At 35.5% G+C, this 19,503-nt stretch overlaps 1 protein-coding gene across 2 annotated transcripts in view; it reads left to right on the top strand.

Annotated features, from left to right (window-relative positions):
• Nucleotides 1-7,745: 7,745 nt before the first annotated feature.
• Nucleotides 7,746-19,503, top strand: part of LOC101889130 (cyclin G) — a 29,914-nt gene continuing 18,156 nt past the window's right edge. The window contains exon 1 of one of the 2 annotated variants that reach the window (XM_005185163.4): nt 7,746-7,874. The gene's annotated coding sequence lies outside the window, so the exon portion shown is untranslated. Of the gene's footprint in view, nt 7,875-12,218; nt 13,247-19,503 lie in introns of those variants that run through there. The other variant, XM_059122762.1, reaches the window with a different exon arrangement.

The following is a 19,503-nucleotide window of genomic DNA, read 5'->3' as shown; positions in this document are numbered from 1 at the left end:
ATAGGGACCTAAAAAATCTACAAAAATTCTTTGAAAAGGTCTCTCCACATTGGCTTCTTTGCCCATGGGTGGACGTAGCGTTATGTTGGCTGATTTAGACTCTTTACATACTTGACATTTAAGGACGAAATCTCTAACTTGCTTATTCATAAGGGGCCAATAAAAATACTCCTTGATTCTTTTTAGGGTTTTATGAAAACCACCATGTGAGGCCACAGGGAGACAATGGGCTTTTTCGATAATTCCATTGGTTAACTCCAATGGAATCCACAATTTCCAAGCAAAATCTTCATTGGTAGGTGAGCCGTCGTAAAATTGTGTCCTTTTGTAGACGAATCCATCTATCACTTTTATATCTGGCAACCGATCCGCGTTCTTACTGACGTTATCTATAAGATCTTTATAGTCCTCGTTTTGAAAAGCTGATGAAGAAAGGTCTATTAAAGCATCTACCTTTACCGACAACTCTTCCATATCGTATCTTGACAGTGTATCAGGTACTACGTTCATGGTCCCTTGGCGATGTTCTATATCGAAACTAAATGATTGTAAATGAAGACTCCATCGAGCCAATCGCCCACTTAAATCTTTATGCGACATCAGCCACTTCAGGCTACTATGGTCGGTAATAATTGTAAATGGCATAAGCTCGATATAAGGGCGAAATTTCTTTACTGCATTAACCACCGCCAAGCACTCTCTCTCCGTGACTGAATAATTCTTTTGTGCCGATGTGAGCTTCTGGGAATAGTAAGCAATGGGATGTTCCCCTCCTTCGCTATCTTTTTGGAATAGCACTGCTCCGATTCCCAGATCAGAAGCATCACACTGCACATAAAAATGTTTAGAAAAATCAGGATGAGTCAGGACAGGGCTAGTGATTAATGCAGTCTTGAGTTTTTCAAAAGCTATCTTTGCCTCTTCAGTAAAATGGAAAACTTTTCCCTTCTTTAAGGTATCGAAAATGGGCGCGGCGATCATTGCGTAATTTGGTATGAACCTACGATACCACCCTGTTGCCCCCGTAAAGCTGCGTACCTGTTTCGCGGTTTTTGGAAAACAAAAACGAGTTATTGTCTCAATTTTTGCTGGGTCTGGTTTGAGTTCACCACCTCCAACGATGTAGCCTAAATATCTTAATTCCTTGAAGCAAAACTTAGATTTAGCTACATTTATGGTTAGTCCTGCTTCAGCTAATAGATCGGCAACGCGCTTCAGCAACTCCAGGTGGGTTTCGAAGTCTGGCGAAACCACCAAAAGATCGTCCAGGTAAACAAAAACGCGGTCCCGCAGTACCGAAGGGATCACTCTATCCATTAGACGGCACAACCTTTGGGCCGCATTGCACAACCCAAAAGGCATGACGGTAAAATGGTAGAGTGGTCTTCCCGGTACTGTGAAAGCCGTTTTTTCTTTGCTGGACTCATCTAATGGGATTTGCCAGAAAGCGTCCTTTAAATCGACACTTGAGATAAAATAGGTATCTCCCAACCTGCTAAGCAATCCCTCAATGTGCGGGAGTGGGTAGGCATCCTTGACCGTCAGAGCATTGAGCTTACGAGCATCCAAGCAGAGCCTATTTTTGTCGCCCTTTCTGACTAGAGTGACAGGATGACTCCACGGACTTTCACTCGGCTCAATGACTCCTAGATCGAGCATTCTATCCAGCTCTGCATACATGAGCTTTTGTACAGCTGGAGATACAGGATAGTGTCTACTTTTAACTGGAGTTGCGTCACCTGTGTCGATCGTGTGGACCTCAGACTTAGTCCGGCCTAAGCCTTGTGTTGAATAAGAAGGAAATCTTGCTATTATCCCATCCAAACGTTTCCGTTGTGGATCAGACAATTTATGAACAGTTCTGTCATCACTGGTTCCACTATCAGCCTCATCACAAAGACTGACGCCGTTGGTGGTGAGACTCTCGGCAGACGCAAACATTTTAAAGGTTTTCATGAAGTCAATTCCAAGGAAGAGTTGTCGGTTAAGTGTAGGAACCAAAAAGAAATCTATTGGGTGAGTCATATTATTGAAGGTAATATCTGCACGGATTTTCCCGGTTATCTTGTGTGGACTTCCATCTGCAGTCTTAACAAAAGAAAAGAAATCTTGAGGAGTTAAACCAATTTTTCCTACCAGATCTAGACAACCCTTACCTAAACAAGACACCGTTGCTCCACTGTCAAGAAGACCCTCAATTTCTTCGCCATTAATGTGAATTTTGGTGTAAAATCTCGAATCTTCACCTTCATATAGGGTAGTAGATGCAATTTCCTTTCTCAATTTCCTTCTCTTGTTGTATCTTTCTCTAGCCCGTTTTACTTTATTGGACACTACACCGAAAATTCTCGACCTAGCTTCTTCGTATTCCTTTTTCCTTACATGCAATGGTTTCAACACTCGTAATATCGGCTTCTCTTCATTCACCCTCTTGTTTTCGTTGACTAATAAGATTACCTTCTTCGCGTTACACTTTCCCTCTACTGTTCCTGCTGGGACTCCGTCTGGGTGGAGCGCGCCTCCCCAGTTCGAGGAACGCTCCGATTCAAGTTTCCCTGGCACCTTGGACATTTTGGGGAAACTACTCCCTCTCTTCCGCACTTGAAGCAGAACACCTTTGATATGGGTACAGGACAATCAATGTAACTATGACCAACCTTTCTGCAATTCCAACACGTGTAGCGGTTGGACACTGCTAAAGCGTCTACGTCCAATTCAGATTCGGCCTCTGTGTATTCTAGTTCGTGTACTTTCTGTGGTTGAAACGTTCTTTGCTGGTATGCTTGTCTTTGTCCAGCTACCATCAATTCAGCCCGTTTGACCTCCTGCCGAAAATGGTTCAACCCTTTAATTTGAATAGGGAAAATAAGAGAAGCAAGTGATGATTTTAAGTTTCCTTTCATGATCTCTATCAAGTCGTTTTCATCATATGGAGATCGTTGTTGGTTTCTCATTTTGAGCACGGCATCGAAAAACTCATCAAATGTTTCATTCGGCATCTGACGACGACCCATAATTTCTTTTTGAATTTGAAATTCATTCTGGTACCGACGAAATTGGGCTAAAAATGCTTCCCTCAACTCATTCCAGTGCCTAAACGGGGCAATTCGTCGTTGCTGCCAGTACCAACTTTCGGCACTACCCTCAAGTAACTGTGGGAACTCCCTGAGAAGTTCGTCAAATGGATAACCATAGTCTTGCCTCGTAGACTCCAAACAGAAGATAAAATGTTCAGCATCTGCGTTTTTCTCACTGCCATTGAAGCGCATTCCCCAATCTTTAACTTTGTATTTTCGATTGCTACTTTGATGAGCTACATTTCCGTGATAGGATGATGCATTCGACGGCTTCTGAGGTCTCATTTCTGTTGGATTCCCCGTATAATCTTGACCTCTGGTATCCACCGCAATGATAGGATTGTTATTCTCGGCTCCTGATGCCTCATTTCGAACTGCCTGCGATGGGGGAGGTTCCCTAATTCCGTGCATCGATTGAGTGTTTTCTACAACTGTCGGATAACGTGTTAGTGGCGGTGGCGCACGCGTCATTGGAGCTATAGCTGGAGTCTGTATCCCAGCTGCGTGTTCAGCCGACAAACCTTCCTCGGTGGAATTTCTCACGGTTGGCCGTGCTTGCTGTAGATCACGCTGAACCTGCCGAATCACTTCAATACTGCGCATCAGTTGAGCTTGTGCTAACCCAATGGATGCCATCATTTCCTGCAGATTATTAGCCTGGTTGAATTCCGATCTATCGTCTCCATTCCCCTGTCGAAATTCTCGTCTTACGTTCTGAGCGGTCAAACTTGAAAATGCTGGAGAAAGTATAGTATTATTCAGTTCATCCGGACTGATCGATGCATCGCTGCCAATCGATGGAGCGCTTGACGATCTGACAATGCCTCCCGTTCCAGTGTTGGTTTGCAAAGTTGGTGGGTTGTTCGTAGGAACTTGAGTTTGCGTGTTCTGTGCCCCTACCCTTGGCTCGGAATTAACTGCTTCTTCGTTGTTTTCCATATTATTTGGCTGTAGCTTACTACCACTTCTAGTCAAAACCATTCCAAAATTAATAGTAAACTAATAACTGTGTTCCTAAGAAATATTAAAAATAAAAACTAAAAATCAAGAAAACATATATACTAGTAGTAATGCTTCTACTTCTGTCGAGGTAGGAAAATAATGATGTATTAAATAATATCAAAAAGTCTTTCAATATATCATAAGGTAGGATTCTAGGTGACGGCCATTAGAAGAGTAGATGTTACTTTCAGATTTAAAAGAAATAAGGTAAACAAAATAATTACCTCCTGCAATCCTGTGCTTTAACTTTTTATACTGTGGATATGGAAAATCTGGTTTAACAACCTAGTGACATCGAAAGAAATCTCGTTGACTATACTATGAGTGTTTCTGTCTAAGAATTGACTCCGGACAACAAAATTCCTTTCGAATACAAAATGATTGTTAAAAATGGCTATTGCAATGAAAAACTAATTGGATGTGACCCAAAAACTCCACACAATCGTGGCAATTAAATGCGTTGTGTTACTAACACTGGCGATAAGACCTACGATTATATGTAGCCTAAAGGTTTGGTGATTCAAAATTAAATCTCCACCTCACGACCCCGATTTAGAAAACTTTAGGTCGGGACTGAGATTTTAACATTGGACCGTGATATTGAAAATGAAGAAATATCGTTCAAAATGTATACTATTTAAACCAAGTGGCAGCCGGGAGGACTCTTTGAGTTACTCAAACGGGACCTACTTGCTTTAAATAATATATGGCTACAATTATTTTTTTGCTTTCATCTCGGGCCCCACGTTATGGGCGCCATTTTGTCACGTACTACCGCCAGTTGATTTCACATAATTCCTGTTTTCTATCAAACATCGTCATTGCTGGCATGATGGCTTTTTGCACGGCTAGTGCTCGCCGGATGGGGGTGGTTCTTGACGACATTGACTAGGTTGGCAATACGTTAAACAAAAAAAAATATCATGCCAGACTGATCAAAATTAAAAAAAAAAGGGTATTCCGAGCCCGAGAGAAATAGTAAACTATTATTGACTTTTACCACAGCATAAATAAGAAAAAGCAACCAGTTATATGGAAAAAAAAATCATGAAAGTACTCGGCAGGTGTTAAACCGAGCTCTTCCCTCCCACTGGAACACTTGTTCCACCTTGGCAATCAAAACATGTTCATATTGCCCCCATACCTACCTCTTCTTTAGCACGTCACCCTCCTAACCTTCAATTAAATTTCCTTATGGAGAAGACATTTTAATTCATATCCATCGTTATAATTTTATTTTTAATTCAAGGTTCTTAATTTTTAATACAAAAAAATTGTGGATAATTTTAACTTTGAAATTCACATTGTTAAAAAGGTTATTACTAGTGCAAAGAGTTTTTACTAGTGTAAAATATTCGAAAACCGTAAGTATTATAATTTTGAACGTTGTACATAATAACGAAACTTAGGTAAGTACCACTTTTGGGTATTTATTTAATAAATTTAATATAAGATGGCTGCTCTTCTTTCTTTTCCAGGGATGCTGAACAGAGGTCCTATTATGGCGGTGATTGCTGGCAATGGAGCTTATTATCCGTCAGTTAATCTCGTAAGTATGAGTGTTGTATTTTAGTTTTATAGTTCAAACCCTGAATAAAAAGTTTTCTTCTATTTTAAGTGGAGTAAAAGCAAAGGGACAACATTAAGCTTTTGTGTATGGGAGCAACTAACTCCTGGTGGTTAATAACCTGTCCTACCTGCCTAGAGAGAGCTCTATCTATTCGGAGAGGATATGAGAGTAAAAATTCGAATAATAAAGAAAACAAAAGGAAATGTTTACCCTTAAGGCCACGTATTTTCTATACCCTTTTATTCTAGGTTTATGGGCAGTCCGTCCGTCGCAAGTAATTATCAATAAGTTTGGAGGTAAGTAATGAGTTAAAGTCAATAGCTCGTTTTACACCATATCAGTTTTAAATTCTTTTATTTTTAGGTACCTCAGCACCGCGGAATGCCTGGTGCTCAACAGCGTATCCAACGATGGGCAGAGGAGTCGGGATCGGTGGTCCAAATATCGTTATCGATGCTGGCAAAGGTGTTTGGTGCTGGATTACTTCCTTTTGTTCAAAAGTTATTGAGGTTTTTTTTTTTCTCTTTTCGTGCAATAAAGGCAATAAATATTTTTAAAATTTTGTTTTGTGATATGCGGGTATTATTACACCGGTTGTATTTAACGTGGGTAAAAACTTTACTATTTTCTTTTTGCTCGATCCACTTCCTGCTGCCAAGAACTCCAGAAATAAAAAGAAAGAACTTTGAATATTTTACATGGCTTATTGGCTCCCTATTTCCAATATGTTTTCCACATTTTAAATTTCCCTTTTTGAAATGACAGGATAAACAAACCATATGTCACTTGGTGTGACAGACAAAATTATACGAGTTTCGGTATGTGGCGTATAGATGGCGTGAGTACGCACATGACACATTTTTGGTGAGAATTTTCCAGAAAAAAAGTAATTCGTGATGGAATTCAAGCGTGATAGTGTTATTTCTTTATGTTTGGGTAGAAAACCACAAGTGGCTATCGTTAGAGCACTCCAGAAATTGAATGTGAATAATTTTTTGTGTCTCGTACCAGCAATACCAAAGTCTCGATCACCTCTAGCAAGCGCTTCGCCGGGAATAAGCCAAAATACCGCAGAGCAACATTCGGGCAGCGTGTGACGGTTCAATTGGCCGCTTGAAGGCCATAATTCGTGCCAAAGGTTACCAATTCGAACAAATCTAAACTTATTATAAAATTTAATGCTATTTCGCTTTTTTTGTCCGGCTTAAGTCATCGACTGGCTTCTTCGGAAAAGAAGCGAAGAAGCCAGCCGATGACTTAAGCGAGTCAAAAAAGCGTTTTATGTATTAGAACATGGTAAAATTAAGAAGGTCAAGTCATTTCAAATAAGTATATACATCTCTGCATTTTATGTAATTTACCTCGTCAAATTTCACTGCATAGAAAACAGGTTCCCATCTGTAATTTCTGTATATACAATGGATTTATAAGCATAAATTTTGACAATGAGATGTCAAATGAATAATTCCGAAACAAAATTGTAACCACATGACTGCATGACTTTACCTTCTTAATTCTACTATGGATTAGAACAACTCGTTTAATTTTGAACAGTAAGCGGGTTTAGCCTTTGAAGTAAGATGTAATGAGAACATTAGGGAAAAATGCAGTGCCAATCATTAGGCGAAGATGAAATACAAAAAGTTGGTTGCAAATACCATTTCAACGGTTAGATTGTTCTGTTCCAGAACCTGCAAGAATTTACTAGTCTTGCCATTTTTTCCGATATCATTATATTTTTTCAATTCTGGAACAGACCAAATAATTCAATGCTTGCAAAAAGTAGCCGTAAAGAAGGTAAAGTTCATTTCAAACAAGCATTTCAAACTCTGCATTTATCTTGTCCAATTCCATTGCATAGGAAGTTGGTTCCCATCTCTAACGAATTCATAAATATATACATTTTGACATTTAAATATTTTCAAATGTATAAATACGAAAAAAAAATCCAACAATGGCCTTCCTAGTCCTCCTCTTTGGAAATTTCTTATAGGAATTGAGCAGTGCCATGGAAACGTAGTGTTAACATCGATTGTTTAATATCAGTTTATCAAAATCGTTTATCGGCAACTATCGAAATCTGTAATTTGTTATCGAAAACAATGTACCATCGCTGAGGAAATTTTCCATGTCACAATTCTTGTTGAATCGTGTTGAGAACTTTTCTTTGTCCTCGTTCAAATTAAAAAACCACAAAAACTGATTCTAATTGCAGAAGCATCCGGGTAAGTGTTATTCCAATCAATTGTGCAACAAAAACAATACAAAATGGTAAAGAAACGGATAGATTTTATTAAAAAAGTGAGGCTAAATAAGGGCAAATTAATCAAAATCCAGAGTGGTGGTGGTGTGGTGAGTTCGAGACAGCATGCGCATTCATTAAATTTCGTGCACGGCCAATCAAACGTCAGCGTTATCGGTTATCATGAATGAATGAATTGGTTGGTTGGTGATTGCTGCTGATCTGAAATTGCGTAGTTTTTCATTTACGCAGTTTTAGTAAATTTGGAAAATATGAATTGAGATGTCGAGTGTTTAAATGGATGATATCTTATTTCCAGAAAATTCCAATTGGAGAAATTTCAGGAATTTTCATGGGTTGAGGTAATTTCATACATATATTTTCACATTTCACCATTGTGTGTGGAGTAAGTATTTACGTCATTTATTCACCATTCCCCGTTCAGTGTTGCTAATTTTAGTAGTGAGTACATAGAGAGAAATTTTGTAACAACAACAAAGTGTAAATAATAGAAATTTTTTATTATTTTGAAAGCAGTGGTGTAATATTTCAAGGCTACTTAGGGAAAAATCTATGCTTTAAAAAATATACATTTAAATAAGGCATTTGCATTCATTAAAAGTTTTTGTTATACTACCAATTATACCCAAGATAATAGTTCCCGATAATCAAGTTTTCGCAACATTGTGAAATTATTCGGAACCTACATTTAAAAATGTCATTTAAGATTATGCCACAGTTTTGAAATGTCATTTGAAGACCTATCCTTTCCAAGACGCCATTGAAGGAATACCGGGAATTGTAACTTTCTCGAAGAAGTGTCAACCTGCATAAAATATTTATATCCAATAACGCCTCTAGAACATATGGGATTTAAAAGTATTCGTGGAGAATACTGAGAAATGATTAAGAAAACATAAAGGTCGATTTAGGACAAATGACATTTTAAAGTTCACTTTAATTTTTTAATATTTGGTCTGTTCCAGAACTGCAAGAATGTAAAAGTTTTTACTACGATAGCAGATTTTCCCTTTATGATATCGAAAAAATGCAAAACTAGTAGACTCTTGCAGGTTCTGGAAGAGCCCAATTGTTTTGTAGTACTATTTTTTATACTTTTGTTTTAATTTGTACATTAACCTAGCCCATAGGGCCATGGACGGTTCCAAAAAACTTCAATACATGACTACTAATTATTATATTATTTCATTTATCAATTCGATATAAAGTTCAAGTAACTTCATATCAAATAAATAAAAATAAGAAGTTATTCTACCACTAGAACATATGGAATATATATCGTATATATCGTAGTATCGTTGTATATGAACCAAGGATTTTACCAAAGCTGGCATTCCATTTGCCGGATGATATGAAGCCTACGTAGGTAAATATTTTAACTACATCTTCATACAAAATTTAAATGTTCTTTTTGAATTTATATTTATAGACAGATTGCTATAGAACTGATGTATTTATCATCTACTCTCCCTTGGATCTATTTTTAATGGACATTTTATATTTACAATAATATATCGGAATTGAAAGTAAACAGCCATATTTGACTGGAAAGGAATAGATTTAATTGTGTGGATAATCATGAGGTCTTGAGAGGAAACATTGTCCCAGTACCGAAGCCAGTTAAATCCCCTGTAAATACACGCAAAATTATCACTTCTTTACGAACAAACTTAGGATAGTGAAAAATAGGTCCGTTTTAGAAAAACGTACCTCTTATTACCAAAAAATATTGGGTTTTATATAAGATACTCGAGTTGCTTTTGTTGTTGCTTTAAAAAGTGAACTCCCATAATCGACCCTTGTCACAAGTAGCATTTCCTATCCTTAATGCGACTAACTACTGCAATAAATGAAAATATTCGTCCGTCTATATCTTTTGGCATATGTACTTTGATATTTTTTTCTATCAATAAAGATTACATATTTTGTTCTCTACTTCTGTATACAATAACGAGGGTTCAAATGTTAATTAGAAAACCCACCTAGTTATAATGGCATCAATAAGTTTTTTTTACATCCATCCAATTTTCTATCAATAAATTCAATTGATGCTGCTGTGTATTGTATTGTTTCTCTGCGTATGTTACAGCTGTATTCTTACTTCCTTCTTATATCTACCTCAGCTGCTGCCGCAGGTCAAGCAACCAACCAGCTGTTCTTCTGTATATTATCATTATTACATACAGTTATGTGTTTATTGTTCCAATTTTGTCTTTTCATTTCAAGTCCTCTTTCTTATGATGTTCGTTCTTTAATATTCTTACGTATTATATTCGCTTATATTGACTTTAGTTATTGTTTAGCATTGTTGTTGTCTTGTATGAGGTATGTGTTTGTGTGTTGTTTTCAAGATTTCTTGATTATCGCCTTGCATTTTGGATGTGCAAAATAAAATACATTAATTTTGCCAGAGGTTTATGTACGAACGTTGTACGCTGGCTATTACGTGAAGGTCAATGTTAAATGATCTATAGCGTCTGTGGATATTTTTGCTAAATTAAATAATTTAGTTTAAGTTTGCTGCAATGCATCTTTTATGTGCATATCATAGAAGTGGTATCATTATTCTCTCGTCAAAAGTTGATATATTTATAAATTTTTTTATTCCTCTTTCTCGTTTGTTTTTAAGTAAACAAATTTAAAAATTCTCGAAATTATTGATATGTTGTTGATAATACTGGCTGAGGTAATAATGCTTAGATAATGTTTATATATTGTGTTATTTTCTTAGATAATATCTCTTCAAAAGATTTCCTTTTCAAACTTGAACTTGGCAATAAGTTTTTGGCCATCAACGATTTTTCTTTTTTTATAAGGTAGTCAAGGTTATTTTCTGCGAAATGCTTACCAAACGATTGTTGCTATTTTTAGCAGAATTTTTTCTCCCCAGACTTATTTGAGGGAAAAGAAAGCTATGTGTCATTACTATTTAAACTAGAAAGCAAAATAAAAATGTGTAGGTACCTTCCGTTGCTCTTTGGCAGTACATTCACATCAAAAAGTTTGGCAAAATGGTTATGTTTTTTATTTTTAAGCATAGGCTATGTTTACATTAATATTTTTTAATATTTTAAAATATGGGCAAACAAATTGAAAACTTTTAAATGATTAATGCTGTCTATGTAAAATTGTTTATATACCCTAGGCTACGAAATAAAATACCATGTTTTAATTTATTGATGAATACTATCGTATGCATATAAAAGATAAGATCTCTCAGCTTTCAGACTTCTGGTTTATTGATATTACTCTGGATATTTCCCTAGAGATAGTACCTATATTAGAAAGACAAAGAAGATCTAAGTAGTTGTAGAGAGCAAGAAAATATCCTTTCATATATCTATTTGAACACTTTTCTAGCAGACTTTAGCGAATACATTTTCTCAAAAAGAGCTTACTATGGATCCTTTTATTTGTGTAATATTTTTCTAATGCATAGGTATTGACGATATATTTGGGGAAACATAAACATGATGGTTCAGTTCCATGTGTGACCTACATTATATAACAATGTCTGACATAGGGTTTAATCCACTCACAACCCGAAACAAATAGTTAATTTTAATAAAACATAAATAGATTTTAAGTGGAGATACCTCAAAACATCTCCATGGCAATATAAAAGCAATGATTGTTGGACCGACACCTGTGCCCTGATATTTTTACAAGTAGATTTTCTGTGCCACTGGAGTTCAAACCACCAAGTTTTATGAACATTTAACTATTTATACAAATTGCAAACAAAATGGCAGTTAGTTATGCTTCTAAAAAAATCACTAATCCAAGCTTTATATTTTGACACTTATAGTAAGTTTACATTCGAGCTTTTTTGTCAAGTTTACTAAGCCCGGTAATTTGCAAACGTAACTACTATTAAGTTATCTATCATAATTATAAAATTTTTAAAATTCCAACAATATTAACATGGCTTAAGGTTAAGTAGTGGAGTTTTGAAGGGCAAGCCGCCCTACTCATACGCGTTCTATATCAATTCAAGGATTTTTGCATAGAATTGAACAGTGGGTACCCCTATTGGAAACTGTTCAACTAAACCAGAAAGTGACACACACACACCCATACTTAACTTAATAACAACAAAATAGATACAATTCGAAGAAACGAAATGATAGGTGAAACAAATGTTTACAACAGCGAGTAATGGAAGCCATATTGCCATATGTTTTGTTTTCATTTCGTTTCGTGTCGTATGTTGACAGATGATTGAAAATTTTCACTTTTCAACTGAGCTCAGCTGCTGCTGCTCTACTGCTGGTTGTGTTGTTGATTACACTTCATTGGTCACATACAACATACACACAGCTGCTTCGTTTGTGTTCCGTGTATCATTGCGTTCCTTCATGGTCAAATAATCAGTTGAAGAAGACGACAAACTCGTACACACACACACATACACACTGAATTCAAATTGTATACGAACGAACGGGTCTGGTATATGAAACATACTCTCGAAGCAACTCTGGAATACAGTTTAGTTTCTGTTTAACAACAACTGAGAAAGCAACCAACCTAGAGAAGCAAAAAATAATAGTCTTGGAAATAAAAATACAAGATCAAGAAGAAGCAAAAGGAAAAAAATAAAGCAAATAAATAACAATTTAAAACAAAAAACCAAACTAAATTCAACACAACAACAAAGTGTCAACAAAGTCTTTTAATGTCTAAACACTGAGCAATTAATGTGTAAATGTCATCGTCGTCGTCGTATGTCGTCGTTTAACAAACCCCGAAAAACAAACAGTCTACAAATGTTACTTTAAATCCAACCCGCAGAAAAATCGATTTCATTCGCCCACGGAAAACAAAAAACCAGAAATCATGAATTGTTGAAACAAATTTTTTATACAAAAAATTTTGTTTCACAGTGCCCGAGAAGAATAACTGAAACTGCTGCAAAAGAAAAACAATAATCGTCATTTTATCATCATCATCGGTATAAAAGTTGCATTTTTTTGCGTAACATTTGTGATAATTACAAATTAATTTATTAATTTGTTTAATTTAAATTAAAAGAAATATTTAAAAATAAGTTTTTTACACAAAAAACAAAACCAAACTGAGTACAAATTAGTTAAAGAAAAACTCTACTAGTAGACTCATAAGACAATACTTTTTGTACTGTAACACTCACATATACACATAAAGACCAACAACAAATACACACAGAAGAAAAAAAGAACTCTCATCTTGTCAATGGCACAGATTTGATATGAACCCCCCAAAGTCTTTCTCAATCATCGTAACAATAAAAGTGCAATAATCTAAAATCAGAAAACATCTCGATTCCCTGCGTTTATCAAAAATGGCTGTCAAAATGTAAGATATATACACTATTTATATAGTACCTATATATAATGAAGAAGAAAAAAAGTTTTCGTCAAAGTCCGTTTTCAAGAAAAGTTTAAATATAAAATTTTAAACAAAGGCTTTTTTGTATGTGTGTTTGTATTGAAATTAATGTAGGTGTGAAGAATACGAGTGTATGTGTGTGTGAAAGATACTTGTTTGTCTTTCTCAGACTGTTCCCCCTGAATTTTGTAATTATACATTTTCACTAAAAGCTCTGAAAAAGTTTTTGAAAATATCTTAATTAGAATCATATATTCATTACAACGAATTATTTTGTTTTTACACAGTTTGTCTAACTTTGGCAAGGACTTCAATTCCTGGCCTTCATCTAATGTTGCCATGTAAAAAGTTGTCACTCTCTGACATTCTAAATCGGGTGATTTGCGTATGGTGATGCCAATTTTGTGATTTTTATTTTGCAAAAAGCAAAGTGTCTTCTATTTGTTTAATAGATTTAGCTGATAATTCAAAGTAAAGAACTGAATTCTTAAGAAAAACAGAATTAACTATAAAAATTTGTTTATAATACAATTTGCTAATTATGTTGCCAAAAAAAATTAGGCGACTTTCAAGCCTCTTTGTTATTATGGGAAACCAGACAGTTGGCAACACTCTTACTGCTTGACAATTATCTGTATGGCTTTGTTTATGTTTCATTTCTAGAATGTTGCGTTTCAATTCAACTTGTTTCAGGTATAGCAAATTTTTTTGTATGTTAACCGAATTATTTCACATAAACAACAATAGAGAAATTTGTTGTTGGTTTATCAAGCGATTATCAACTATTTGATGAAATATTTGTTGTTGCGTTTTTATTTAATGTGTACATACACGAAAAATGTATAGAAGAGAGGAAGAGGAAAAACAAAAACAAACTAAATGTTATAGGCCTAAATAGCAGCAAAGTGGTATTTGTTGATTTCTTTTTTTATTGTTTCTTCAAATACAATCACACACCCGTAGGCCGCCCCATCTCCACCCCTTGTCCATACATTTTTACTTTGTTACTGTATCCAACACAGTGCTCGGTGTATACCAATACCATTACAAATTGTATTTACTCTCCACTGTGATCTTCAATAGCAGCAGCAGCAGAAATCTCCTCCCCGCTCTCTGTCTCTCTTACTTCACAACAAGCAGGTTTTCTAGAATTGCGTCAGCCAATTTTGTGATTTGTATTTTCTATTTATTTTTTCTTATTATAGTAAAAGGTCCATAACAATATTCTGAAGATTAAAAAAATAAGGAAAATGTTTTGTTATAAAATTATTATTTTGCTTAAAACATGAAATACCTAAATACCCATTATGTAATGGCAACATTTTTAAATTTATACTATAATAACGTTTGTGTGTAAAGAGTCGTCGTTATTGATGTAAACATTTCTAGGTCATGGTGTTTAATAGCAATTTATTTCATTGTTAAATGTTTAATATTTAAACATACATAGGTAGCTACTGCTGCATTGCTGTGCATATTAAGTAACCTACTTATAGCTAATTCAAAAAGCTTTAACTAGAATATTTAGGTAACCGACTTACAAAGCTGTGTTTACCACCTCAACCCTGGTCTTTGTTTTCCAACCTTCAAACTTAACCTCGAAAAGACGCAACAGTACCCCAGGTATTTAAATTGTATGCCTCTGAATTACTTCCTCCCACTACCCCTACTACAATAGAATATATATGGTAATTCCAAAATTTCATTGAAACACAATATTTACATATCAAAACCAGCTAGTTAATAAATCAATAGCGACGTAGGTAGGTGCTGGATTAGAATATCTAACCAATATGTGTTTTGTTGTTTTGTATCGTTGTGTGAGTTTGTTGCTCCACTCCATGATAAAAGCAAAAAACGCATTTCTATTTTTTTTCTTGGTATCCAATCGAGTGTTGTAACTTAATGTGTACCTAAATAAATGTTAGTTTTTTTTGTAACCGTTACATCTTCACCACTTGGGTGGGTGTTTTGTTTGTTGTGTTGTATTCATATGTAACCATAATTCATAACCTTCCAGCCAACAATGGCGGTGTGTGGTGTGCACCTTTAAATTTTACCCATTGGCGGCTGAGGAAACATTTGTTTGTTTCGGAGTTTGTGTTTTGTTTTGATAATATTTTTCGCTACCTACATATGTTGGATCTACAACTGATTTATGTTGTTTTGATGTTGCTGTATTTGGCGGCATGTAGTTGGTCTTCTGACGAAGAAAAGGCGCGCATTTTCTAATTAATGGCTTTTTCCCCGTATCTTCCTAAATATTTGTTTTTCAAATCTATTTTGTTTGTTGTGTTTTCTCTCGAGTTTCTTTTTCACACTTCTTCTTGCTGTACAAATCTTCGTTTTTTTATTCTCAAGACAATGATCAATTGTTTTAATAGTTGTGGGAAATCAAATCCATTCATTTTCTTCTATTGACTTTACATTGTTTTCTTTGTGTATTCTTCTGCTTTTGTGGCTACTAGGTATACACATTCCAGACGCGGACTGGTACATTGTATTTAATTTCTTTTCAGAAATTACTTCTTTTTATTCCCTTAGGAAAATCTTGCAAGAAAGAAGAATAGAGAAACTTGAAAAAAAAAAATGATGCAACTTTGTGAAATTTTATGAAGTTTCTTTTGGTGTGTACTGCAAGAGAGCGCATCGAGTGCCTCATAAAGAGATTGTCAGTTTCTTGACATGTTTATAATAAATTTAGTCTGACGTAAGAGCAATGTATTGAACGTAAGTGTTGTAATGATGTCTTGGTAACCATTAAGGCTATAGAGGGGTTTAAATAAAAAAAATTGCCGAGATGAAATAATAAAAATAAAGTGGAATGCGGTAAAAGCAAAACAAAAAAATATTTTCTAACACCAGCTAAGGAAAAATACCATTAGGATTCTGTAAACAACCCCCAATAAATAGGTAAAGCTATAGAGGGAGGGATATTACCATCAACACCTTGTCTGTTTTTGGCTTGTGCGCTTATGTGAGACTTCATTATTTTGTAAAAAAATATTTTTAAATCCACCCCATTTATTGCAATAACGACAACAGCAGCGATCCATAACAAAAAATGGTTACGTTATAATGTCATTTGCTTGCTGCTCGGGGAAACAAAAAACCCTCGCCATAATAGGGTTTATTTAAGCAACGTTCTCTATTTAACGAACACTAAGTCGATTTATCCATTCCACAACCACCCCATGTTATGTGGCGTTATATGATAAGCTTACCCTCAATGTTCGTCAAATATATTTAAATCAATGTAAGCTGTCTGTGTTTCATATATTTGTTTTATTGTTTTAGAAGGTAACTAGTTTTGACACATGCAAGCTTTAAAAAAGCAAGCTACAGTACTTGAGTTTCATTTTATTCAAATGTACACAAATCCAAGGAGAGAAACTCTGATTTCGCAGCCATTAAAAAATAGAAATTTTTCACATAAAAACCCAACACCTGGCTTAAACAAAAGAATATATGGTGGTGTCATATATTATGGTTGACAACAACAGCTGTTACTTGTATTATACAATCTCATGACTCTGGACGACAATGCAGGCACCTACGTGCTTTTTTTAAGGGCCATAATAAAGCTTTTCGAAACAAAAAAAAAAGTAATTTAAAACTTGTTTCTAAATGGTTAGATTTTAAAATATTGAGTTTCAACCCATTAACAACAACAGCAACAAAAAATGCTTACTGATTAAATTTTCGATAGGTATTTCTTTGTTCTTTGTCCAGTTGGTGGTATCAGTTCAATGTCCAAAAATAACAGCTGATTGAAATTCACTCTAATTACATCCATAACTAACCACCTGATATGGTTGGTGTGTGCGTTTGTATTTGAGGACCTATCTATCTATTTCAATTAGTTTAACAAACAAAATGCATTGCCTTTGCAAATTTTGTTTTCGTCATTCTTTTTGTGAGTAATTAATACTCATTTTGTTGATAAGAAGGCAAATAATGATTACAGTTTAAAAAATAGTGCACTTTCTTTTCCTTTGTTCTCTTTCTGAACATAATAAATGAAGGAAAAGTCAATGAACTGACAGTTTGTGATGATTAAATAACCAAAGTCTAAAATTAGTTGTAGATTACCGTTTGCATGTCGCCTTGCCTGACTGTCTTGAGACGACATTTGACCCTAATAATATTGTTTGTCAAGTACTTGTCGCCCTGCTTTTTAATGTTGTGTGGCTTGGTAGGAGGGTGGGTTTACGCTTGACGCCTGGCCTGCCTGATGTGACTTGACACCTTTTAAGAGCAAATCCAAAAATCCATCCATCCACCTAACATCGTCTCAGCAGCAGCTGTCTAGACAAACAACCTAGCTAGCTCAGCTGTCTACATTGTTTCGTTTCTTGACTTTAATTTATCTGCCTTGGGTTTTATTTTTATCTCATTATTTGTCACCATGAGATTCTAAATGACATTTGGCATGCGCCAGTTTGTCTTTCTCTCTTTTTATTTCCTTCTGTTGGCTTGCATTGCTCATATTGCAGGATGGCAAGTATTTCCTTTGAAATTTATTTTGGTTTCCTCTGAAGATTCTTTTGAGGGTTGTTTGTTACTTCACCCCTAACTTCGGTGGTGGTGGGTTACAAAATGCATCTTAAACTCTCCTTGCTGTGTGCTGCAGCAATATGTCTTAAAGACACCCTCCTTTACATTTATGTAATTATTTTTGTTTTATTGTTTTTTTGGGTAGACAATGTAAACAATCCTGCCAGCCAGCCAGCCAGACATTGTTTTATTTTTGGGGCATTATAGTGCTATTTCAGTTCCCTCTTTTTATACCCTCCACCTTGGAAAGGAGGGTATATTAACTTTGTCATTCCGTTTGTAACATCCTTAAATATTCGTCGTAGACCCCATAAAGTATATATATTCATAATCAGCATAAAATTCTAAGTCGATTTAACGATGTCCGTCTGTCTGTCTGTCCGTCTGTCTGTCTGTCTGTCTGTCTGTCCGTCTGTCTGTCTGTCTGTTGAAATCACGATACAGCCCACATTATTTGACGTAGAGCGCCAAAATTTAGCAGAGCAATTGGTATTGTGTCTAGGATGGTTGGTATTGAAAATGAGATATATCGGTCCACGTTCTGGTATAGTCCCCATATAACGGTACCTCCCGATATTCGGTATTTTGATGATTTATGCCACATTATTTAACGGATTTGTCTGAAAATTGGTATTTGTAGGTCATAACAGGTCCCTGTATGTGTGGCAAAACATAGCATATATAGGTCCACGTTTTGGTATAGCCTTCATATAATGGTACCTCCCGATATTCGATATTTTGATTATTTTTGCCACAGTTTTTAACGGATTTGTCTAAAAATTGGTATTTGTTGGTCATAATGAGTTCCAGCTCCGGTGGCGAAACATTGCATGTATGGGTCCATGATTTGGTATAGCCCCCATATAACGGTACCTCCCGATATTCGGTATTTTGATGGTTTTTGCAACATTTTTTCACTGATTTGTGTAAAAATTGGTATTTGTGAGTCATAATGGGTCCTAGTTCGTGTGGCGAAACATTGTATGTATAGGTCCACGTTTTTGTATAGTCCCCATATAACGGTAGCTCCCAATATTCGGTATTTTGATGATTTTTGACTGATTTTTTCACGAATTTCACTGAAAATTTGGTAGTTGTAGATCATAATGGGTTCCACTTCGTGTGGCGAGTCATTGTAATTATAGGTCCACGTTTTGGTATAGCCCCCATATAACGGTACCTCCCGATATTCGGTAATTTGATGATTTTTGAACCTTTTTTCACGTATTTGTCTGAAAATTGGTATTTGTAGGTCATAATGGGTTCTAGCTCCGTTGGCGGAACCTTGCATGTGTAGGTCCACGATTTGGTAGAGCCCACATATAACGGTACCTCCCGATATTCGGCATTTTAATGGTTTTTGCCACATTTCTTCTAATGTTTCCTTTACCCTAAGGTGGAGGGTATTAAAAGTTTGGCCCGGCCGAACTTAATGTTTTTTTACTTGTTAATTTCTTCGACAGGAAGTATGTTGGTTTTGTTGTGGCGTTTTGTTGTTTTTTTACTTTATGGCTTCCATTGACTATTGTTTTCCTTACAGATGCCACAATCTATCCTTATACGCTCAATGTAACATGTTGTGGGGTGGTTTCCTAAAACGGTTTCCCAAAATATAATTCCTTTTTTTTGTCAATTCCAATGAAATTATTACTTGAAATCGAATAAAA

The sequence above is a fragment of the Musca domestica genome, unplaced genomic scaffold (genome assembly GCF_030504385.1).
Source record: "Musca domestica strain aabys unplaced genomic scaffold, Musca_domestica.polishedcontigs.V.1.1 21, whole genome shotgun sequence".
NCBI classification, from domain to species: domain Eukaryota; kingdom Metazoa; phylum Arthropoda; class Insecta; order Diptera; family Muscidae; genus Musca; species Musca domestica.
This window is presented reverse-complemented; position numbering and strand designations above follow the sequence as displayed.